This window comes from Lactuca virosa, chromosome 9 (assembly GCF_052849685.1).
Source record: "Lactuca virosa cultivar CGN04683 chromosome 9, Lactuca_virosa_CGN04683_v6, whole genome shotgun sequence".
NCBI lineage: Eukaryota > Viridiplantae > Streptophyta > Magnoliopsida > Asterales > Asteraceae > Lactuca > Lactuca virosa.
The window spans coordinates 131,328,365-131,354,610 of NC_136434.1; positions in this window are offsets into that span (position 1 = coordinate 131,328,365).

The following is a 26,246-nucleotide window of genomic DNA, read 5'->3' on the forward strand; positions in this document are numbered from 1 at the left end:
TAATTTTTTGTCTAATAAATCTTGAATTTCTTTTTTACAATGAGCTTCTAATTCATTATTCATATGAATAGCTCTTGATTTTGAAGGAATATCCTTTTCATTGAAAGTTTTAATATAAGGTAATTTGACAATATGTTGTTTTCTGTTCCAAAAGGCGTTTGGAATATTTGAGCAAACATTATTTTCAAACTTTTGTTTTAAAGCTATAATTTTGTCTTGAATATACTTATCTTGTAATTGATTATGTATACGAAAATCATTAATTTCATTGATAAGGTAATTTGCTTGTTTTGTTTTATAATTAAGAATGTTAATAGTTGAATAAGACGGAGGTTCACAAAATTTAAACATAATTTCTTTTCCAAAAACTTTAGTAATAATTCCATCATCTTGAACCATAAAAGGATATAATTTAGTAATAAAAGGTGTTCCTAAAATTAAAGGAGAAGTAAGATTTTTTACTAAAATTAAATGAGTTTTATAACAATAATCTTGATTGTTGCAAATATGAACATCGGAAATTTTATAATTTATTTTTAAACTGGTTCCTTCAGCTCCAGTAAGCCTAGAAGAAGTTTTTTCATAAAATTGAGTGGGAAATAAACCTTCTTGTATACAGTTCATATCAGCACCACTATCAATTAGAGCAGTAATATCCATTTTAAAATTATTTTTTACTAGAGTTATTTGAGTATTCCATTTTTGAGAAATTTGATCATTTATAATTCTTTCGATAACCTTTTCATCTTTATTATCATTATTTTGTGAATTAATAATATTTTTTCCCTTTTCAAGAGTTATAATTTTGCCTTTAATTTCTTTTATGTCTTGTTTAACTAATTTTAATTCTTCTTGAAGTTCTTGTATGGAAATGGGTTTTGTTTCAGAAAATCTTTCATATATGTCTTTTAAATTAAAAATTTTTGTATTATTTGAAATAGAATTTTCATTCTTATTAAGCATTTGTTTTATCAACAGTTCTTGGATATTTTTATCTTTAATTGAATCCAAATTTTTTAAAAGATCTTTGTCATTGTTTGTAAGGACATTAATTGAATAATTACAATTACATTTTCCAACACATTTGCATGTATCAGAATCTTCCGAACTTGAAGTATTTTGTTCTAAGATGTTTAAATCATTTTCTTGAAAATCGGTAAAACTAGAATCAGAATCGGAATCAGAATTTAACATAATTTTTCTAATTTGTTCTTTTAATTCTTCTGAAATATTTAATTCATTAATTTTTGTTTTTGCATAACAATTATTAGCATTATGACCATTACGACCACATTTATGGCAAATAATAATGTCTTTTGATTTTCTTTTAGAATTTTTATTAGATCGTTTATAAGGGTTTTTTGATGTTAAAAATTTATTTTTCTTATAATTCTTATATTTTTCTGATTTATTATATTTCTTTTTCTTGAAATATTTTGAAGATTTTTTATTATATTTTTTGGTTTTTGAAGTAGACGGACCTGTTAATGGTTGATAACCATATTGTTGACAAAAATTTCCTAATTCATTCTTACTATTAATTCTATCTTTTTTAAGTTTTTCTTTAAATCTAAGGTCAGCACAAATAGCTAATCCTTCTTTATTAATATAATTAATTAAGTCTCCATAAGTTAAGTTTTGATAAGGAATTGTATTATTAAAATTTTCTCTTAATTTTTGTCTAATTCTTTCGGCAAAAAGTTTTGGAAGTCCAGCAATAAAACGTTCTTTCCAATAAGATTCTTTACAATCTGGTCTTGAAAAAACTTTAACGAGATAATTATCTTTGTACCATCTGAAATCAGTTAATTTTCTACAATGTAAGTTCATTAGAATTTCAGAAGTTCTTTCTTGAAAAGTAGTAGGATCTCCTACAAAGTTTTTGATTATAGCAAAAATTAAAGTATTAACCATATCATCCTCTTGAGTTTGAATTGGTAAATTATTTTCTTGTTTTATAACGGTTTTCTTGGCATTCATAATAAAATTCTTTTCGTCTGGTGTAATATAGAAATCCCACCAACCTTTAAGAGTACCAGTAAACCCAGAAATAATAATATTAACAATTTGAAGTTGAGTATTATTGTGAGACTTGTAAGCATTAGCTGCCATGGTCATTTCTTGAATAATATTAAGAATTTGATGTTCAGAGTTACCATCGATATTCCATTCGTAAACAGAAGTACCATCATAAGCTGAACGATCATATTGAAAAGCTCTTTCTTCAATTTGAATATCAGGAAGAGAAGGTCTATTCCAATAATTTTTAATAGTTGGTTTTGGATTATTACCAAAATAATTAATCTTATTTAATCTTGAAAAATCATTTGTAAGCTGATTTATATCATCATTGTCATTTATGAATTGTTGAGTAAGATTGTCTAAATTTAATTCACTTTCATTATTACTTTCATCAGATTCGTCAAAAGAGTCATTATTTGTTCTTAACATATTTATAGATACATTTTTTGAAATACGAAAATTAGTAAGTCTTTTTTCTAATTCATCAATTAAATCTTTATTTCCAAGATTAAAATTTCCATTTATTTGATGAGGAATAAAGCTGACATTACTAGAACTTGCTATATTATTATAAAAATTTTTTGTTTTAATTTTATTTTCTTTTGATAATTGTAAATTTATAGTATTTTCTTCAATCCTATTTAGTTGATCTGAAATAGTTAAAAGAGTTTCATTTGAGTAATTATTTTGATAAATAATGTTTTGAAAACATTTTTCATTTGTTATCTGACTCGGAACTTTAACTAAAGGAGTTGCAATAAAATTATTATCAATAATGATTTCCTTTTTTGGCGGATACTCAGAAATAATTTCTTGATTAGTAATAACATCCTTGTATGTTTTTGAAGAAACAGGAAAAATAGTTTGCATTTTAAAAGGATAATCTATATTATGTTTAGGAGCATAAATTAATTCGAACCATTGAAAAAACGGAGAGTGAATTTGATTTGATAAAACATAATCTTCCCAAAGTCCAAAATGTAAAAATCTTATATAATATGAAAAGTTTTCTTCATGCCAAATTCTTTTTATATTATTATAATCTTTATAATATTCTTCTTCTTTTAAATAATCAAAATTAACATATGATGGTATTTTAGAAATATCTATATTAATATTCATTTTAACAAGTTGATTGATTTAATCTAAAAGATATATTTTTAATAATACTAAGTTGAGCACTAATAACAATAGTTTTATTTTTAATCATTTTTGATAAGCAATATATTATTTCCTTTTGAATATTATAATTATATGTGTCCTTTTCAGTATTAATTAATTTAATTTCTTCGTCTTTTTTAAGTTGTTTAATTCTATTTATTTCTTTAGAAATGCTTGCAATAATTTTCCATCTGGTCTTTAATAAATTATTCCAAAATTTATTATTATTACTACAACTAATCTGTCTTTTAGAACTCATTAACACGTATATTTAGATAAATTTCTTAAATAATTATCAAGATGTATATTAAAGGTTTTTAATACTGCTTTTATGTTATTAATTTCTTGTTCTAATTCCAATAGTTCTTTATCATTATTTATATTTTTTAATTCTAATATCTTTTCTTGCAAGAGTTTTTTAAATATTTTTATTGAATTTCTTAATCTCTTAATAGCAGTAACTCTATTTCTATTTAAAGAATTGCAATTTATTTGAACTTTATTAGTCATAATTGTTGTCTATAATTTTGAAGTTCATTAATAAAATCAGATTTAGTAGGACTTGGTAAACTTGTATCACTAGTTTGGTCTTCTTGATAAAGAGGTTTAGGAATAGGACTAGAATAGTCAACAGTTTTTAAATTTAAAGACTTTGATTTTGAAAGCGAAAATTTAGAAGTACCAATTTCAGGAATAGAACTAGTAGAAAATCTAGATGAAGAAAAATTTGTAGAAGAAAAGTTTATATCAACTGAGCCATCATTATGCTCAATTATATTTGAAATTTGTTTTGAAGAATCTAAAGATTTTGGTTCAATAACATTTTGTAAATTCCAATTACATGATTGAGTAATTTCTGACCATTTAAGTCGTTTAGGCATATGAACTTTTGTATGATTAGTATTTGCTTCGTAAATAATTGTTTCATTTCTTGGATTTGACAAACGGGTCTTTGGTTCTAAGGTAGTTGTCATGGTTTTATAACAAACACGATAAATAATTGCTAAAGGTTTAGAGTTATTTTTAAATTCTAAATTCTTTGTTTCAACAGTTAAAACCAAAGTGTCTAAAATATTTTTGTCAAATAATCCTACGGAAAAATTCGGATAACAATTAAAATAAATTGGTCCATTTGCGATATTTGTTTCTGCCATAGCTAAAATAGAATTTTGAAAATCTGTATGTCTTTTATCTCTTAATATTAAGAGAACAGGAGCATCAACACCAATTCTAAAAAGAGGTTTGATAGCAATTTGAACAAGACCTAAATGAAGAAATTTATATTTTTGTCTATGTTCGAAAATAGATCTTGATGATAACAAATTTATATTTTGTTGGTTTTGACCAATGGATAGGGTTTGTTCAGTCATTTTAATTGAGTAACTTTGAAAATAATCAAAAGTCCCTATTCTATAAATTGTGTTTATATTTGTTTTAGGTATAGTCCAATCATTTAAATTTTGTTCTATATTATCAATAGTTTCTTCAATAGAGTTTATATGATTATCATCATAATCTTGTTCTTTATTCATAATATTTTTACCAGTATCATATTTTTTAGATAATATGCGTGAAAATCTACTCATATTTGATTAATTTTTAGTTTAAAGATTTTATAAGAAAACTTACTTGTTTTATCTAGGATGAACAGAGAGGGCATCGGCCCAACGATGATTGTGGTCCGGCTCCGTGACTTACCATACTTGCACGTCTTACGCTAATCCAACCAATCACTGGTCTGGTCTCTGTATCATTCTTAACAAAACTCATAATTTTCTTATAAATTCTTCAAACAAAATTAACCAAATAACAAACAGAGTTATCATACATACTAATCTCTGGTCTAAAACGTAGCTCTGATACCATTTGCTGACTAGTAGTTTCAGATATTGACTAGTAGTTTCAGATATTTTTTGATGATAAAAATCATACATTATTTTATAAAACTGTTTTCTATCTTTGCTTCTAAACTCATGATTATGGATTAGAACTTGTAAAGCTTTTAATTGATTACAATAATAATGACGATTAGCTTGTATCTTTGAATCAGACATAATATTTCAAGCATGAATTTGATTATTATTAAATGCAAGTATTATTTTAACAAAAATTTCAAATCTTGTAGAATTAATAGTTAGAATAACTCGAAAAGAGACTGTCATAGCGATAACAGAGTTAAGACAATAATTGAATAAAATTCTTTATATATTACCTTCTTTTAAATTACAATCAGAGCATCCGTCTGGAGCAAGTATGATTTGAAAATCTAAAGATTTTGAACATCTAGAAGTAGATAGGAGAACTCTTTTCTTAGACATGAACTAAACATTTGACAGAAGTTTTATAAGAGAGATTTTTGGAGAACTTTGAGATGGTCTTCATTAAAACATGTCCCTTCAATATATAGGAGTCTTGGAGTCTTGAAACATCTTGAGACGGGAAACCGAAGGATTACCGGATCATCTTGAGAATTATTGAATCAACTTGCATTTGTCAGAGTGTAGATGTGGCAGACAAAACTTTAAAGCTTTTGACAAATTGGCATCATATTTTGTCATTTTTTGATAATGGAAATCTTCTTTGGCGATAATGGAGCATCTTCTTTCATCTTTATAAAAGTTGTTTGTTTTCATGCAATAATTTAGCATCATCTCACTGCAGAAGACATGATAATATTTTTGATAATTGATGTACTCACACAGTGTATAATTGATAATAGTTGAACACACACAGTGTATAATTAGGAATAGGATATCTAATCCAATCTAAAACTTTATTTAAAGGTTTATAATTGATAACTAATCTTGGTGATCCTCTTTCTAATTCAGCAGCATTCATAACATAGAAAGCTGAACAAGACCAAGGAGATTTAGAAGGTCTAATTAATTTTTTGTCTAATAAATCTTGAATTTCTTTTTTACAATGAGCTTCTAATTCATTATTCATATGAATAGCTCTTGATTTTGAAGGAATATCCTTTTCATTGAAAGTTTTAATATAAGGTAATTTGACAATATGTTGTTTTCTGTTCCAAAAGGCGTTTGGAATATTTGAGCAAACATTATTTTCAAACTTTTGTTTTAAAGCTATAATTTTGTCTTGAATATACTTATCTTGTAATTGATTATGTATACGAAAATCATTAATTTCATTGATAAGGTAATTTGCTTGTTTTGTTTTATAATTAAGAATGTTAATAGTTGAATAAGACGGAGGTTCACAAAATTTAAACATAATTTCTTTTCCAAAAACTTTAGTAATAATTCCATCATCTTGAACCATAAAAGGATATAATTTAGTAATAAAAGGTGTTCCTAAAATTAAAGGAGAAGTAAGATTTTTTACTAAAATTAAATGAGTTTTATAACAATAATCTTGATTGTTGCAAATATGAACATCGGAAATTTTATAATTTATTTTTAAACTGGTTCCTTCAGCTCCAGTAAGCCTAGAAGAAGTTTTTTCATAAAATTGAGTGGGAAATAAACCTTCTTGTATACAGTTCATATCAGCACCACTATCAATTAGAGCAGTAATATCCATTTTAAAATTATTTTTTACTAGAGTTATTTGAGTATTCCATTTTTGAGAAATTTGATCATTTATAATTCTTTCGATAACCTTTTCATCTTTATTATCATTATTTTGTGAATTAATAATATTTTTTCCCTTTTCAAGAGTTATAATTTTGCCTTTAATTTCTTTTATGTCTTGTTTAACTAATTTTAATTCTTCTTGAAGTTCTTGTATGGAAATGGGTTTTGTTTCAGAAAATCTTTCATATATGTCTTTTAAATTAAAAATTTTTGTATTATTTGAAATAGAATTTTCATTCTTATTAAGCATTTGTTTTATCAACAGTTCTTGGATATTTTTATCTTTAATTGAATCCAAATTTTTTAAAAGATCTTTGTCATTGTTTGTAAGGACATTAATTGAATAATTACAATTACATTTTCCAACACATTTGCATGTATCAGAATCTTCCGAACTTGAAGTATTTTGTTCTAAGATGTTTAAATCATTTTCTTGAAAATCGGTAAAACTAGAATCAGAATCGGAATCAGAATTTAACATAATTTTTCTAATTTGTTCTTTTAATTCTTCTGAAATATTTAATTCATTAATTTTTGTTTTTGCATAACAATTATTAGCATTATGACCATTACGACCACATTTATGGCAAATAATAATGTCTTTTGATTTTCTTTTAGAATTTTTATTAGATCGTTTATAAGGGTTTTTTGATGTTAAAAATTTATTTTTCTTATAATTCTTATATTTTTCTGATTTATTATATTTCTTTTTCTTGAAATATTTTGAAGATTTTTTATTATATTTTTTGGTTTTTGAAGTAGACGGACCTGTTAATGGTTGATAACCATATTGTTGACAAAAATTTCCTAATTCATTCTTACTATTAATTCTATCTTTTTTAAGTTTTTCTTTAAATCTAAGGTCAGCACAAATAGCTAATCCTTCTTTATTAATATAATTAATTAAGTCTCCATAAGTTAAGTTTTGATAAGGAATTGTATTATTAAAATTTTCTCTTAATTTTTGTCTAATTCTTTCGGCAAAAAGTTTTGGAAGTCCAGCAATAAAACGTTCTTTCCAATAAGATTCTTTACAATCTGGTCTTGAAAAAACTTTAACGAGATAATTATCTTTGTACCATCTGAAATTAGTTAATTTTCTACAATGTAAGTTCATTAGAATTTCAGAAGTTCTTTCTTGAAAAGTAGTAGGATCTCCTACAAAGTTTTTGATTATAGCAAAAATTAAAGTATTAACCATATCATCCTCTTGAGTTTGAATTGGTAAATTATTTTCTTGTTTTATAACGGTTTTCTTGGCATTCATAATAAAATTCTTTTCGTCTGGTGTAATATAGAAATCCCACCAACCTTTAAGAGTACCAGTAAACCCAGAAATAATAATATTAACAATTTGAAGTTGAGTATTATTGTGAGACTTGTAAGCATTAGCTGCCATGGTCATTTCTTGAACAATATTAAGAATTTGATGTTCAGAGTTACCATCGATATTCCATTCGTAAACAGAAGTACCATCATAAGCTGAACGATCATATTGAAAAGCTCTTTCTTCAATTTGAATATCAGGAAGAGAAGGTCTATTCCAATAATTTTTAATAGTTGGTTTTGGATTATTACCAAAATAATTAATCTTATTTAATCTTGAAAAATCATTTGTAAGCTGATTTATATCATCATTGTCATTTATGAATTGTTGAGTAAGATTGTCTAAATTTAATTCACTTTCATTATTACTTTCATCAGATTCGTCAAAAGAGTCATTATTTGTTCTTAACATATTTATAGATACATTTTTTGAAATACGAAAATTAGTAAGTCTTTTTTCTAATTCATCAATTAAATCTTTATTTCCAAGATTAAAATTTCCATTTATTTGATGAGGAATAAAGCTGACATTACTAGAACTTGCTATATTATTATAAAAATTTTTTGTTTTAATTTTATTTTCTTTTGATAATTGTAAATTTATAGTATTTTCTTCAATCCTATTTAGTTGATCTGAAATAGTTAAAAGAGTTTCATTTGAGTAATTATTTTGATAAATAATGTTTTGAAAACATTTTTCATTTGTTATCTGACTCGGAACTTTAACTAAAGGAGTTGCAATAAAATTATTATCAATAATGATTTCCTTTTTTGGCGGATACTCAGAAATAATTTCTTGATTAGTAATAACATCCTTGTATGTTTTTGAAGAAACAGGAAAAATAGTTTGCATTTTAAAAGGATAATCTATATTATGTTTAGGAGCATAAATTAATTCGAACCATTGAAAAAACGGAGAGTGAATTTGATTTGATAAAACATAATCTTCCCAAAGTCCAAAATGTAAAAATCTTATATAATATGAAAAGTTTTCTTCATGCCAAATTCTTTTTATATTATTATAATCTTTATAATATTCTTCTTCTTTTAAATAATCAAAATTAACATATGATGGTATTTTAGAAATATCTATATTAATATTCATTTTAACAAGTTGATTGATTTAATCTAAAAGATATATTTTTAATAATACTAAGTTGAGCACTAATAACAATAGTTTTATTTTTAATCATTTTTGATAAGCAATATATTATTTCCTTTTGAATATTATAATTATATGTGTCCTTTTCAGTATTAATTAATTTAATTTCTTCGTCTTTTTTAAGTTGTTTAATTCTATTTATTTCTTTAGAAATGCTTGCAATAATTTTCCATCTGGTCTTTAATAAATTATTCCAAAATTTATTATTATTACTACAACTAATCTGTCTTTTAGAACTCATTAACACGTATATTTAGATAAATTTCTTAAATAATTATCAAGATGTATATTAAAGGTTTTTAATACTGCTTTTATGTTATTAATTTCTTGTTCTAATTCCAATAGTTCTTTATCATTATTTATATTTTTTAATTCTAATATCTTTTCTTGCAAGAGTTTTTTAAATATTTTTATTGAATTTCTTAATCTCTTAATAGCAGTAACTCTATTTCTATTTAAAGAATTGCAATTTATTTGAACTTTATTAGTCATAATTGTTGTCTATAATTTTGAAGTTCATTAATAAAATCAGATTTAGTAGGACTTGGTAAACTTGTATCACTAGTTTGGTCTTCTTGATAAAGAGGTTTAGGAATAGGACTAGAATAGTCAACAGTTTTTAAATTTAAAGACTTTGATTTTGAAAGCGAAAATTTAGAAGTACCAATTTCAGGAATAGAACTAGTAGAAAATCTAGATGAAGAAAAATTTGTAGAAGAAAAGTTTATATCAACTGAGCCATCATTATGCTCAATTATATTTGAAATTTGTTTTGAAGAATCTAAAGATTTTGGTTCAATAACATTTTGTAAATTCCAATTACATGATTGAGTAATTTCTGACCATTTAAGTCGTTTAGGCATATGAACTTTTGTATGATTAGTATTTGCTTCGTAAATAATTGTTTCATTTCTTGGATTTGACAAACGGGTCTTTGGTTCTAAGGTAGTTGTCATGGTTTTATAACAAACACGATAAATAATTGCTAAAGGTTTAGAGTTATTTTTAAATTCTAAATTCTTTGTTTCAACAGTTAAAACCAAAGTGTCTAAAATATTTTTGTCAAATAATCCTACGGAAAAATTCGGATAACAATTAAAATAAATTGGTCCATTTGCGATATTTGTTTCTGCCATAGCTAAAATAGAATTTTGAAAATCTGTATGTCTTTTATCTCTTAATATTAAGAGAACAGGAGCATCAACACCAATTCTAAAAAGAGGTTTGATAGCAATTTGAACAAGACCTAAATGAAGAAATTTATATTTTTGTCTATGTTCGAAAATAGATCTTGATGATAACAAATTTATATTTTGTTGGTTTTGACCAATGGATAGGGTTTGTTCAGTCATTTTAATTGAGTAACTTTGAAAATAATCAAAAGTCCCTATTCTATAAATTGTGTTTATATTTGTTTTAGGTATAGTCCAATCATTTAAATTTTGTTCTATATTATCAATAGTTTCTTCAATAGAGTTTATATGATTATCATCATAATCTTGTTCTTTATTCATAATATTTTTACCAGTATCATATTTTTTAGATAATATGCGTGAAAATCTACTCATATTTGATTAATTTTTAGTTTAAAGATTTTATAAGAAAACTTACTTGTTTTATCTAGGATGAACAGAGAGGGCATCGGCCCAACGATGATTGTGGTCCGGCTCCGTGACTTACCATACTTGCACGTCTTACGCTAATCCAACCAATCACTGGTCTGGTCTCTGTATCATTCTTAACAAAACTCATAATTTTCTTATAAATTCTTCAAACAAAAATTAACCAAATAACAAACAGAGTTATCATACATACTAATCTCTGGTCTAAAACGTAGCTCTGATACCATTTGCTAACTAGTAGTTTCAGATATTTTTTGATGATAAAAATCATACATTATTTTATAAAACTGTTTTCTATCTTTGCTTCTAAACTCATGATTATGGATTAGAACTTGTAAAGCTTTTAATTGATTACAATAATAATGACGATTAGCTTGTATCTTTGAATCAGACATAATATTTCAAGCATGAATTTGATTATTATTAAATGCAAGTATTATTTTAACAAAAATTTCAAATCTTGTAGAATTAATAGTTAGAATAACTCGAAAAGAGACTGTCATAGCGATAACAGAGTTAAGACAATAATTGAATAAAATTCTTTATATATTACCTTCTTTTAAATTACAATCAGAGCATCCGTCTGGAGCAAGTATGATTTGAAAATCTAAAGATTTTGAACATCTAGAAGTAGATAGGAGAACTCTTTTCTTAGACATGAACTAAACATTTGACAGAAGTTTTATAAGAGAGATTTTTAGAGAACTTTGAGATATGGTCTTCATTAAAACATGTCCCTTCAATATATAGGAGTCTTGGAGTCTTGAAACATCTTGAGACGGGAAACCGAAGGATTACCGGATCATCTTGAGAATTATTGAATCAACTTGCATTTGTCAGAGTGTAGATGTGGCAGACAAAACTTTAAAGCTTTTGACAAATTGGCATCATATTTTGTCATTTTTTGATAATGGAAATCTTCTTTGGCGATAATGGAGCATCTTCTTTCATCTTTATAAAAGTTGTTTGTTTTCATGCAATAATTTAGCATCATCTCACTGCAGAAGACATGATAATATTTTTGATAATTGATGTACTCACACAGTGTATAATTGATAATAGTTGAACACACACAGTGTATAATTGATAATAGTCAAACGTGTGTTATCAAATTGTTCAACTATTATCAATTATACACTGTGTGTGTTCAACTATTATCAATTATACACTGTGTGAGTACATCAATTATCAAAAATATTATCATGTCTTCTGCAGTGAGATGATGCTAAATTATTGCATGAAAACAAACAACTTTTATAAAGATGAAAGAAGATGCTCCATTATCGCCAAAGAAGATTTCCATTATCAAAAAATGACAAAATATGATGCCAATTTGTCAAAAGCTTTAAAGTTTTGTCTGCCACATCTACACTCTGACAAATGCAAGTTGATTCAATAATTCTCAAGATGATCCGGTAATCCTTCGGTTTCCCGTCTCAAGATGTTTCAAGACTCCAAGACTCCTATATATTGAAGGGACATGTTTTAATGAAGACCATCTCAAAGTTCTCTAAAAATCTCTCTTATAAAACTTCTGTCAAATGTTTAGTTCATGTCTAAGAAAAGAGTTCTCCTATCTACTTCTAGATGTTCAAAATCTTTAGATTTTCAAATCATACTTGCTCCAGACGGATGCTCTGATTGTAATTTAAAAGAAGGTAATATATAAAGAATTTTATTCAATTATTGTCTTAACTCTGTTATCGCTATGACAGTCTCTTTTCGAGTTATTCTAACTATTAATTCTACAAGATTTGAAATTTTTGTTAAAATAATACTTGCATTTAATAATAATCAAATTCATGCTTGAAATATTATGTCTGATTCAAAGATACAAGCTAATCGTCATTATTATTGTAATCAATTAAAAGCTTTACAAGTTCTAATCCATAATCATGAGTTTAGAAGCAAAGATAGAAAACAGTTTTATAAAATAATGTATGATTTTTATCATCAAAAAATATCTGAAACTACTAGTTAGCAAATGGTATCAGAGCTACGTTTTAGACCAGAGATTAGTATGTATGATAACTCTGTTTGTTATTTGGTTAATTATTGCAACCATAGCTAAAATAGAATTTTGAAAATCTGTATGTCTTTTATCTCTTAATATTAAGAGAACAGGAGCATCAACACCAATTCTAAAAAGAGGTTTGATAGCAATTTGAACAAGACCTAAATGAAGAAATTTATATTTTTGTCTATGTTCGAAAATAGATCTTGATGATAACAAATTTATATTTTGTTGGTTTTGACCAATGGATAGGGTTTGTTCAGTCATTTTAATTGAGTAACTTTGAAAATAATCAAAAGTCCCTATTCTATAAATTGTGTTTATATTTGTTTTAGGTATAGTCCAATCATTTAAATTTTGTTCTATATTATCAATAGTTTCTTCAATAGAGTTTATATGATTATCATCATAATCTTGTTCTTTATTCATAATATTTTTACCAGTATCATATTTTTTAGATAATATGCGTGAAAATCTACTCATATTTGATTAATTTTTAGTTTAAAGATTTTATAAGAAAACTTACTTGTTTTATCTAGGATGAACAGAGAGGGCATCGGCCCAACGATGATTGTGGTCCGGCTCCGTGACTTACCATACTTGCACGTCTTACGCTAATCCAACCAATCACTGGTCTGGTCTCTGTATCATTCTTAACAAAACTCATAATTTTCTTATAAATTCTTCAAACAAAAATTAACCAAATAACAAACAGAGTTATCATACATACTAATCTCTGGTCTAAAACGTAGCTCTGATACCATTTGCTAACTAGTAGTTTCAGATATTTTTTGATGATAAAAATCATACATTATTTTATAAAACTGTTTTCTATCTTTGCTTCTAAACTCATGATTATGGATTAGAACTTGTAAAGCTTTTAATTGATTACAATAATAATGACGATTAGCTTGTATCTTTGAATCAGACATAATATTTCAAGCATGAATTTGATTATTATTAAATGCAAGTATTATTTTAACAAAAATTTCAAATCTTGTAGAATTAATAGTTAGAATAACTCGAAAAGAGACTGTCATAGCGATAACAGAGTTAAGACAATAATTGAATAAAATTCTTTATATATTACCTTCTTTTAAATTACAATCAGAGCATCCGTCTGGAGCAAGTATGATTTGAAAATCTAAAGATTTTGAACATCTAGAAGTAGATAGGAGAACTCTTTTCTTAGACATGAACTAAACATTTGACAGAAGTTTTATAAGAGAGATTTTTAGAGAACTTTGAGATGGTCTTCATTAAAACATGTCCCTTCAATATATAGGAGTCTTGGAGTCTTGAAACATCTTGAGACGGGAAACCGAAGGATTACCGGATCATCTTGAGAATTATTGAATCAACTTGCATTTGTCAGAGTGTAGATGTGGCAGACAAAACTTTAAAGCTTTTGACAAATTGGCATCATATTTTGTCATTTTTTGATAATGGAAATCTTCTTTGGCGATAATGGAGCATCTTCTTTCATCTTTATAAAAGTTGTTTGTTTTCATGCAATAATTTAGCATCATCTCACTGCAGAAGACATGATAATATTTTTGATAATTGATGTACTCACACAGTGTATAATTGATAATAGTTGAACACACACAGTGTATAATTGATAATAGTTGAACAATTTGATAACACACTAGTTAGCAAATGGTATCAGAGCTACGTTTTAGACCAGAGATTAGTATGTATGATAACTCTGTTTGTTATTTGGTTAATTTTTGTTTGAAGAATTTATAAGAAAATTATGAGTTTTGTTAAGAATGATACAGAGACCAGACCAGTGATTGGTTGGATTAGCGTAAGACGTGCAAGTATGGTAAGTCACGGAGCCGGACCACAATCATCGTTGGGCCGATGCCCTCTCTGTTCATCCTAGATAAAACAAGTAAGTTTTCTTATAAAATCTTTAAACTAAAAATTAATCAAATATGAGTAGATTTTCACGCATATTATCTAAAAAATATGATACTGGTAAAAATATTATGAATAAAGAACAAGATTATGATGATAATCATATAAACTCTATTGAAGAAACTATTGATAATATAGAACAAAATTTAAATGATTGGACTATACCTAAAACAAATATAAACACAATTTATAGAATAGGGACTTTTGATTATTTTCAAAGTTACTCAATTAAAATGACTGAACAAACCCTATCCATTGGTCAAAACCAACAAAATATAAATTTGTTATCATCAAGATCTATTTTCGAACATAGACAAAAATATAAATTTCTTCATTTAGGTCTTGTTCAAATTGCTATCAAACCTCTTTTTAGAATTGGTGTTGATGCTCCTGTTCTCTTAATATTAAGAGATAAAAGACATACAGATTTTCAAAATTCTATTTTAGCTATGGCAGAAACAAATATCGCAAATGGACCAATTTATTTTAATTGTTATCCGAATTTTTCCGTAGGATTATTTGACAAAAATATTTTAGACACTTTGGTTTTAACTGTTGAAACAAAGAATTTAGAATTTAAAAATAACTCTAAACCTTTAGCAATTATTTATCGTGTTTGTTATAAAACCATGACAACTACCTTAGAACCAAAGACCCGTTTGTCAAATCCAAGAAATGAAACAATTATTTACGAAGCAAATACTAATCATACAAAAGTTCATATGCCTAAACGACTTAAATGGTCAGAAATTACTCAATCATGTAATTGGAATTTACAAAATGTTATTGAACCAAAATCTTTAGATTCTTCAAAACAAATTTCAAATATAATTGAGCATAATGATGGCTCAGTTGATATAAACTTTTCTTCTACAAATTTTTCTTCATCTAGATTTTCTACTAGTTCTATTCCTGAAATTGGTACTTCTAAATTTTCGCTTTCAAAATCAAAGTCTTTAAATTTAAAAACTGTTGACTATTCTAGTCCTATTCCTAAACCTCTTTATCAAGAAGACCAAACTAGTGATACAAGTTTACCAAGTCCTACTAAATCTGATTTTATTAATGAACTTCAAAATTATAGACAACAATTATGACTAATAAAGTTCAAATAAATTGCAATTCTTTAAATAGAAATAGAGTTACTGCTATTAAGAGATTAAGAAATTCAATAAAAATATTTAAAAAACTCTTGCAAGAAAAGATATTAGAATTAAAAAATATAAATAATGATAAAGAACTATTGGAATTAGAACAAGAAATTAATAACATAAAAGCAGTATTAAAAACCTTTAATATACATCTTGATAATTATTTAAGAAATTTATCTAAATATACGTGTTAATGAGTTCTAAAAGACAGATTAGTTGTAGTAATAATAATAAATTTTGGAATAATTTATTAAAGACCAGATGGAAAATTATTGCAAGCATTTCTAAAGAAATAAATAGAATTAAACAACTTAAAAAAGACGAAGAAATTAAATTAATTAATACTGAAAAGGACACATATAATTATAATATTCAAAAGGAAATAATATATTGCTTATCAAAAATGATTAAAAATAAAACTATTGTTATTAGTGCTCAACTTAGTATTATTAAAAATATATCTTTTAGATTAAATCAATCAACTTGTTAAAATGAATATTAATATAGATATTTCTAAAATACCATCATATGTTAATTTTGATTATTTAAAAGAAGAAGAATATTATAAAGATTATAATAATATAAAAAGAATTTGGCATGAAGAAAACTTTTCATATTATATAAGATTTTTACATTTTGGACTTTGGGAAGATTATGTTTTATCAAATCAAATTCACTCTCCGTTTTTTCAATGGTTCGAATTAATTTATGCTCCTAAACATAATATAGATTATCCTTTTAAAATGCAAACTATTTTTCCTGTTTCTTCAAAAACATACAAGGATGTTATTACTAATCAAGAAATTATTTCTGAGTATCCGCCAAAAAAGGAAATCATTATTGATAATAATTTTATTGCAACTCCTTTAGTTAAAGTTCCGAGTCAGATAACAAATGAAAAATGTTTTCAAAACATTATTTATCAAAATAATTACTCAAATGAAACTCTTTTAACTATTTCAGATCAACTAAATAGGATTGAAGAAAATACTATAAATTTACAATTATCAAAAGAAAATAAAATTAAAACAAAAAATTTTTATAATAATATAGCAAGTTCTAGTAATGTCAGCTTTATTCCTCATCAAATAAATGGAAATTTTAATCTTGGAAATAAAGATTTAATTGATGAATTAGAAAAAAGACTTACTAATTTTCGTATTTCAAAAAATGTATCTATAAATATGTTAAGAACAAATAATGACTCTTTTGACGAATCTGATGAAAGTAATAATGAAAGTGAATTAAATTTAGACAATCTTACTCAACAATTCATAAATGACAATGATGATATAAATCAGCTTACAAATGATTTTTCAAGATTAAATAAGATTAATTATTTTGGTAATAATCCAAAACCAACTATTAAAAATTATTGGAATAGACCTTCTCTTCCTGATATTCAAATTGAAGAAAGAGCTTTTCAATATGATCGTTCAGCTTATGATGGTACTTCTGTTTACGAATGGAATATCGATGGTAACTCTGAACATCAAATTCTTAATATTGTTCAAGAAATGACCATGGCAGCTAATGCTTACAAGTCTCACAATAATACTCAACTTCAAATTGTTAATATTATTATTTCTGGGTTTACTGGTACTCTTAAAGGTTGGTGGGATTTCTATATTACACCAGACGAAAAGAATTTTATTATGAATGCCAAGAAAACCGTTATAAAACAAGAAAATAATTTACCAATTCAAACTCAAGAGGATGATATGGTTAATACTTTAATTTTTGCTATAATCAAAAACTTTGTAGGAGATCCTACTACTTTTCAAGAAAGAACTTCTGAAATTCTAATGAACTTACATTGTAGAAAATTAACTGATTTCAGATGGTACAAAGATAATTATCTCGTTAAAGTTTTTTCAAGACCAGATTGTAAAGAATCTTATTGGAAAGAACGTTTTATTGCTGGACTTCCAAAACTTTTTGCCGAAAGAATTAGACAAAAATTAAGAGAAAATTTTAATAATACAATTCCTTATCAAAACTTAACTTATGGAGACTTAATTAATTATATTAATAAAGAAGGATTAGCTATTTGTGCTGACCTTAGATTTAAAGAAAAACTTAAAAAAGATAGAATTAATAGTAAGAATGAATTAGGAAATTTTTGTCAACAATATGGTTATCAACCATTAACAGGTCCGTCTACTTCAAAAACCAAAAAATATAATAAAAAATCTTCAAAATATTTCAAGAAAAAGAAATATAATAAATCAGAAAAATATAAGAATTATAAGAAAAATAAATTTTTAACATCAAAAAACCCTTATAAACGATCTAATAAAAATTCTAAAAGAAAATCAAAAGACATTATTATTTGCCATAAATGTGGTCGTAATGGTCATAATGCTAATAATTGTTATGCAAAAACAAAAATTAATGAATTAAATATTTCAGAAGAATTAAAAGAACAAATTAGAAAAATTATGTTAAATTCTGATTCCGATTCTGATTCTAGTTTTACCGATTTTCAAGAAAATGATTTAAACATCTTAGAACAAAATACTTCAAGTTCGGAAGATTCTGATACATGCAAATGTGTTGGAAAATGTAATTGTAATTATTCAATTAATGTCCTTACAAACAATGACAAAGATCTTTTAAAAAATTTGGATTCAATTAAAGATAAAAATATCCAAGAACTGTTGATAAAACAAATGCTTAATAAGAATGAAAATTCTATTTCAAATAATACAAAAATTTTTAATTTAAAAGACATATATGAAAGATTTTCTGAAACAAAACCCATTTCCATACAAGAACTTCAAGAAGAATTAAAATTAGTTAAACAAGACATAAAAGAAATTAAAGGCAAAATTATAACTCTTGAAAAGGGAAAAAATATTATTAATTCACAAAATAATGATAATAAAGATGAAAAGGTTATCGAAAGAATTATAAATGATCAAATTTCTCAAAAATGGAATACTCAAATAACTCTAGTAAAAAATAATTTTAAAATGGATATTACTGCTCTAATTGATAGTGGTGCTGATATGAACTGTATACAAGAAGGTTTATTTCCCACTCAATTTTATGAAAAAACTTCTTCTAGGCTTACTGGAGCTGAAGGAACCAGTTTAAAAATAAATTATAAAATTTCCGATGTTCATATTTGCAACAATCAAGATTATTGTTATAAAACTCATTTAATTTTAGTAAAAAATCTTACTTCTCCTTTAATTTTAGGAACACCTTTTATTACTAAATTATATCCTTTTATGGTTCAAGATGATGGAATTATTACTAAAGTTTTTGGAAAAGAAATTATGTTTAAATTTTGTGAACCTCCGTCTTATTCAACTATTAACATTCTTAATTATAAAACAAAACAAGCAAATTACCTTATCAATGAAATTAATGATTTTCGTATACATAATCAATTACAAGATAAGTATATTCAAGACAAAATTATAGCTTTAAAACAAAAGTTTGAAAATAATGTTTGCTCAAATATTCCAAACGCCTTTTGGAACAGAAAACAACATATTGTCAAATTACCTTATATTAAAACTTTCAATGAAAAGGATATTCCTTCAAAATCAAGAGCTATTCATATGAATAATGAATTAGAAGCTCATTGTAAAAAAGAAATTCAAGATTTATTAGACAAAAAATTAATTAGACCTTCTAAATCTCCTTGGTCTTGTTCAGCTTTCTATGTTATGAATGCTGCTGAATTAGAAAGAGGATCACCAAGATTAGTTATCAATTATAAACCTTTAAATAAAGTTTTAGATTGGATTAGATATCCTATTCCTAATAAAAGAGATTTATTGAAAAAACTTTATGATTCAAAAATATTTTCAAAATTTGATATGAAATCTGGTTTTTGGCAAATTCAAATTCATGAAGAAGATAAATACAAAACAGGTTTTAATGTTCCTTTTGGACATTATGAGTGGAACGTTATGCCCTTTGGTTTAAAAAATGCTCCTTCTGAATTTCAAAACATTATGAATGATATTATCATTCCTATAAACAGTTTTTCAATTGTTTATATTGATGATGTTCTTATTTTTTCAAAATCTATTGATCAACATTTCAAACATTTAAATCAGTTTTATGATTTAATTTATAAAAATGGCTTAGCTGTTTCAGCTAAGAAAATGCATTTATTTCAAAATGAAATTAGATTTTTAGGACATAACATTGTTAATAATACTATTAAACCTATTATAAGAAGTTTAGAATTTTCTAATAAATTTCCTGACGAAATTATAGATAAAAAACAACTTCAACGATTTCTAGGATGTCTAAATTATATTCATGATTTTTTCAAAGATTTAGGAACTCTTTGCAAACCTCTTTATAATAGATTAAAAAATAATCCACAACCTTGGACTCAAGAACATACTAATATTGTTAAACTTATAAAACAAAAAATTCCTTCTTTACCTTGTTTAAATTTACCACATCCTTATGCTAATATCATAGTCGAAACTGATGCTAGTGATATTGGATTTGGAGGTATTTTAAAACAAAAATTATCAAATTCTTCTGAAGAACAATTGGTTCGTTTTTATTCAGGTGCTTGGAATAATACTCAAAAGAATTATTCAACTGTTAAAAAGGAGATTTTAAGTATTGTTTTATGTATTACTAAATTTGAAGATGATTTATTTATGAAAACTTTTTTATTAAGAATTGATTGTCAATCTGCAAAATCAATTTTAGAAAAAGATGTTAAAAATATAATTTCTAAACAAATCTTTGCTAGATGGCAAGCATTGTTGGGCAATTTTGATTTTGATATTGAATTTATAAAAGGAGAAAGCAATTCATTACCAGATTTTCTTTCTCGTGAATTTTTGCAGGGAAAATGAGTTCATCGTCTTCCTCTAAGATTGAAGACAAGAAACCAATTAATCAAAAGCTTGTTCCTTTCTCAAGTCAGAATCGTTTTTCTCCATTAACTCCAATTGCAAAAAATTCTCAACTTTATTCAAATATGCTTCAATCAAAACTAGTCAATCCAAACATTTCTCCAGTTCAATCAATTAGCCCTTTTTCAAAACCTATTCCTTCTGAAACACAACTTTCAACAACTTCTAAACCTACAAATAAAGCCCCTTATGTTCTCAATTCAAATCTTTTGAAAATCCAAATACTTGAAGATTCTCAAATTCTTAAGCTCAATCAAGGTTTTCATGTTCTTACTGAACACCTCTTTGGCCGAGGAAAAACCTTTCATGAAAACTCTTACAAATCTCGAGAATATTATCAAACCATTCTACAAGAATCTGGATCTGTTCAGATTGATCACCGTTCTAATAATAAAGAAGGATCTATTGATTTTAGCAAAGCCCGAATTCTTAAAATCATTTCTCCAGAAAATTGGTCATCCAATCTTTCTTTCGAAAAACCCCTTTATCAATTCCCTGCTTATCCAAGATATTCATATTATGATTACCAAGAAGCTTGGACTAAAGCATTTTTTCTTCGAAACTATTCTCATTCATGGTTCATTTTCTTTGATAAAAATTTTACCTGTGAATATCCCAGATGGTTTGTCAATTGGTATCGCTATATGGGACTTGTTCCTAGTTGTTTACCCACTGAAATTCTCAAAGGCTTTTCTAAATTCAAAGAGCTATTTATTCAACAAATCCCAGAATTTGAATATTTGTTACAATTCACCATGTTATTTAAAGTTCCATGGATTATGTCCTGGACATTCTCTTATCAAGAAGCAACAGACTTCAATCCCCCTTGGCTCAATAGACAATTTCGTCTAAAATGGTGGGATAAAGTCACAATTTCTCAAGCAAACGAGCAAGCTGTTTTCAATCATTATCAATCAATGTATAATCAAAAGCCAGAAATTGAAGCAAATCTTATCAAGAGTCTATCTTCTCCAGATGCTAATCTTATTAGCAAAATTCGTGCCGCTGCAAACTCTTCCCCTGAAGATCTACAACAATTACTTCAAGAAATTCGCAATTCTCCAACTAATTCAGAACATTCTCCCACATCTGTCAAAAATAATTTTCAAGATGCTCAAGATCCTTTTGATGATCCATTTGCAGATTAATTAAGTTTTTAATTTTGGTGTTATACCTTCAATGTAAGGTATTCTTTTATATGTGTTTGTTATTCAAAGGGGGGTAGTACGTGTGTTATCAAACGTGTGTTATCAAATTGTTCAACTATTATCAATTATACACTGTGTGTGTTCAACTATTATCAATTATACACTGTGTGAGTACATCAATTATCAAAAATATTATCATGTCTTCTGCAGTGAGATGATGCTAAATTATTGCATGAAAACAAACAACTTTTATAAAGATGAAAGAAGATGCTCCATTATCGCCAAAGAAGATTTCCATTATCAAAAAATGACAAAATATGATGCCAATTTGTCAAAAGCTTTAAAGTTTTGTCTGCCACATCTACACTCTGACAAATGCAAGTTGATTCAATAATTCTCAAGATGATCCGGTAATCCTTCGGTTTCCCGTCTCAAGATGTTTCAAGACTCCAAGACTCCTATATATTGAAGGGACATGTTTTAATGAAGACCATCTCAAAGTTCTCTAAAAATCTCTCTTATAAAACTTCTGTCAAATGTTTAGTTCATGTCTAAGAAAAGAGTTCTCCTATCTACTTCTAGATGTTCAAAATCTTTAGATTTTCAAATCATACTTGCTCCAGACGGATGCTCTGATTGTAATTTAAAAGAAGGTAATATATAAAGAATTTTATTCAATTATTGTCTTAACTCTGTTATCGCTATGACAGTCTCTTTTCGAGTTATTCTAACTATTAATTCTACAAGATTTGAAATTTTTGTTAAAATAATACTTGCATTTAATAATAATCAAATTCATGCTTGAAATATTATGTCTGATTCAAAGATACAAGCTAATCGTCATTATTATTGTAATCAATTAAAAGCTTTACAAGTTCTAATCCATAATCATGAGTTTAGAAGCAAAGATAGAAAACAGTTTTATAAAATAATGTATGATTTTTATCATCAAAAAATATCTGAAACTACTAGTTAGCAAATGGTATCAGAGCCACGTTTTAGACCAGAGATTAGTATGTATGATAACTCTGTTTGTTATTTGGTTAATTTTTGTTTGAAGAATTTATAAGAAAATTATGAGTTTTGTTAAGAATGATACAGAGACCAGACCAGTGATTGGTTGGATTAGCGTAAGACGTGCAAGTATGGTAAGTCACGGAGCCGGACCACAATCATCGTTGGGCCGATGCCCTCTCTGTTCATCCTAGATAAAACAAGTAAGTTTTCTTATAAAATCTTTAAACTAAAAATTAATCAAATATGAGTAGATTTTCACGCATATTATCTAAAAAATATGATACTGGTAAAAATATTATGAATAAAGAACAAGATTATGATGATAATCATATAAACTCTATTGAAGAAACTATTGATAATATAGAACAAAATTTAAATGATTGGACTATACCTAAAACAAATATAAACACAATTTATAGAATAGGGACTTTTGATTATTTTCAAAGTTACTCAATTAAAATGACTGAACAAACCCTATCCATTGGTCAAAACCAACAAAATATAAATTTGTTATCATCAAGATCTATTTTCGAACATAGACAAAAATATAAATTTCTTCATTTAGGTCTTGTTCAAATTGCTATCAAACCTCTTTTTAGAATTGGTGTTGATGCTCCTGTTCTCTTAATATTAAGAGATAAAAGACATACAGATTTTCAAAATTCTATTTTAGCTATGGCAGAAACAAATATCGCAAATGGACCAATTTATTTTAATTGTTATCCGAATTTTTCCGTAGGATTATTTGACAAAAATATTTTAGACACTTTGGTTTTAACTGTTGAAACAAAGAATTTAGAATTTAAAAATAACTCTAAACCTTTAGCAATTATTTATCGTGTTTGTTATAAAACCATGACAACTACCTTAGAACCAAAGACCCGTTTGTCAAATCCAAGAAATGAAACAATTATTTACGAAGCAAATACTAATCATACAAAAGTTCATATGCCTAAACGACTTAAATGGTCAGAAATTACTCAATCATGTAATTGGAATTTACAAAATGTTATTGAACCAAAATCTTTAGATTCTTCAAAACAAATTTCAAATATAATTGAGCATAATGATGGCTCAGTTGATATAAACTTTTCTTCTACAAATTTTTCTTCATCTAGATTTTCTACTAGTTCTATTCCTGAAATTGGTACTTCTAAATTTTCGCTTTCAAAATCAAAGTCTTTAAATTTAAAAACTGTTGACTATTCTAGTCCTATTCCTAAACCTCTTTATCAAGAAGACCAAACTAGTGATACAAGTTTACCAAGTCCTACTAAATCTGATTTTATTAATGAACTTCAAAATTATAGACAACAATTATGACTAATAAAGTTCAAATAAATTGCAATTCTTTAAATAGAAATAGAGTTACTGCTATTAAGAGATTAAGAAATTCAATAAAAATATTTAAAAAACTCTTGCAAGAAAAGATATTAGAATTAAAAAATATAAATAATGATAAAGAACTATTGGAATTAGAACAAGAAATTAATAACATAAAAGCAGTATTAAAAACCTTTAATATACATCTTGATAATTATTTAAGAAATTTATCTAAATATACGTGTTAATGAGTTCTAAAAGACAGATTAGTTGTAGTAATAATAATAAATTTTGGAATAATTTATTAAAGACCAGATGGAAAATTATTGCAAGCATTTCTAAAGAAATAAATAGAATTAAACAACTTAAAAAAGACGAAGAAATTAAATTAATTAATACTGAAAAGGACACATATAATTATAATATTCAAAAGGAAATAATATATTGCTTATCAAAAATGATTAAAAATAAAACTATTGTTATTAGTGCTCAACTTAGTATTATTAAAAATATATCTTTTAGATTAAATCAATCAACTTGTTAAAATGAATATTAATATAGATATTTCTAAAATACCATCATATGTTAATTTTGATTATTTAAAAGAAGAAGAATATTATAAAGATTATAATAATATAAAAAGAATTTGGCATGAAGAAAACTTTTCATATTATATAAGATTTTTACATTTTGGACTTTGGGAAGATTATGTTTTATCAAATCAAATTCACTCTCCGTTTTTTCAATGGTTCGAATTAATTTATGCTCCTAAACATAATATAGATTATCCTTTTAAAATGCAAACTATTTTTCCTGTTTCTTCAAAAACATACAAGGATGTTATTACTAATCAAGAAATTATTTCTGAGTATCCGCCAAAAAAGGAAATCATTATTGATAATAATTTTATTGCAACTCCTTTAGTTAAAGTTCCGAGTCAGATAACAAATGAAAAATATTTTCAAAACATTATTTATCAAAATAATTACTCAAATGAAACTCTTTTAACTATTTCAGATCAACTAAATAGGATTGAAGAAAATACTATAAATTTACAATTATCAAAAGAAAATAAAATTAAAACAAAAAATTTTTATAATAATATAGCAAGTTCTAGTAATGTCAGCTTTATTCCTCATCAAATAAATGGAAATTTTAATCTTGGAAATAAAGATTTAATTGATGAATTAGAAAAAAGACTTACTAATTTTCGTATTTCAAAAAATGTATCTATAAATATGTTAAGAACAAATAATGACTCTTTTGACGAATCTGATGAAAGTAATAATGAAAGTGAATTAAATTTAGACAATCTTACTCAACAATTCATAAATGACAATGATGATATAAATCAGCTTACAAATGATTTTTCAAGATTAAATAAGATTAATTATTTTGGTAATAATCCAAAACCAACTATTAAAAATTATTGGAATAGACCTTCTCTTCCTGATATTCAAATTGAAGAAAGAGCTTTTCAATATGATCGTTCAGCTTATGATGGTACTTCTGTTTACGAATGGAATATCGATGGTAACTCTGAACATCAAATTCTTAATATTGTTCAAGAAATAACCATGGCAGCTAATGCTTACAAGTCTCACAATAATACTCAACTTCAAATTGTTAATATTATTATTTCTGGGTTTACTGGTACTCTTAAAGGTTGGTGGGATTTCTATATTACACCAGACGAAAAGAATTTTATTATGAATGCCAAGAAAACCGTTATAAAACAAGAAAATAATTTACCAATTCAAACTCAAGAGGATGATATGGTTAATACTTTAATTTTTGCTATAATCAAAAACTTTGTAGGAGATCCTACTACTTTTCAAGAAAGAACTTCTGAAATTCTAATGAACTTACATTGTAGAAAA